Source organism: Mizuhopecten yessoensis, unplaced genomic scaffold, assembly GCF_002113885.1.
Source record: "Mizuhopecten yessoensis strain PY_sf001 unplaced genomic scaffold, ASM211388v2 scaffold6981, whole genome shotgun sequence".
Taxonomy (NCBI): Eukaryota; Metazoa; Mollusca; class Bivalvia; order Pectinida; family Pectinidae; genus Mizuhopecten; species Mizuhopecten yessoensis.
Window position 1 is genome coordinate 65,394 of NW_018406821.1, and position 1,104 is coordinate 66,497.

The following is a 1,104-nucleotide window of genomic DNA, read 5'->3' on the forward strand; positions in this document are numbered from 1 at the left end:
TATCTGTTGCTTCCTTTCAAATAAAATAATATTTAAATTAACTACGTTTGATAATGTGAAATGTAAATCAAAACCTTTATCAAACTTTCGTAATATGTAAGCTTTAAAATATTGATGAAAATTGTCATTTGATAGAAACAAGGTACAATTCTAATAAACTGATATTAAAAAAATACTTGAGTACGCCTACTTTATTAATGATATTACAGACTGTTCATAGTGTGGCGTTCCTGGGTTAAAAATCTGATATCCGAGGAAAAATGTTCCATTTCAATTTATGTACATCAAGGCATCGTTGCGATTCATCTCGATGTTGATCGTCCGTTCTTTACAACGTACGTACATCTTATGCATATGTCAAACGTCCTCAACTTACTTTGTACGGACATCTCGATAATTTGTCGATTATCCTTTCTGAGGAACGTGCTAGATGACATAGATATGTCGATCATCCTCTCCGTGCATTGAACGTACATCTTGTTGGTATTTCAAATGCTTTTACTGTACATTGAACGTACATCTCATTGATATTTTAAATGCTTTTACTGTACATTGAACGTACATCTCATTGATATTTCAAATGCTTTTACTGTACATTGAACGTACATCTCGTTGGTATTTCAAATGCTTTTACTGTACATTGAACGTACATCTCATTGATATTTCAAATGCTTTTACTGTACATTGGACGTACATCTCGAAGATGTGTCGTTCTTGATAACCTGTACGTACATCTTGTGGATGTGCCATTCATCTCCCATGCACAATGTGCATGCATCTCATATATGTTTTGATTGTGCCGATTGTCCTTACCGTACATTGTATGTACATATCTTGGATGTGCCGATTGTCCTTACCGTACTCTGTATGTACATAACTTGGATGTGCCGATTTTCCTTACCGTACTGTGTTCTTATCTTGGATGAGTCGATTGTCCTTACCGTGTACTGTGTACATATCTTGGATGTGCCGATTGTCCATACCGTAATATGTATGTACATATCTTGGATGTGCCAATTGTCCTTACCGTACACTGTATGTACATATCTTGGATGTGCCGATTGGCCTTACCGTACTCTGTATGTACATATTTTGGATGTGCCG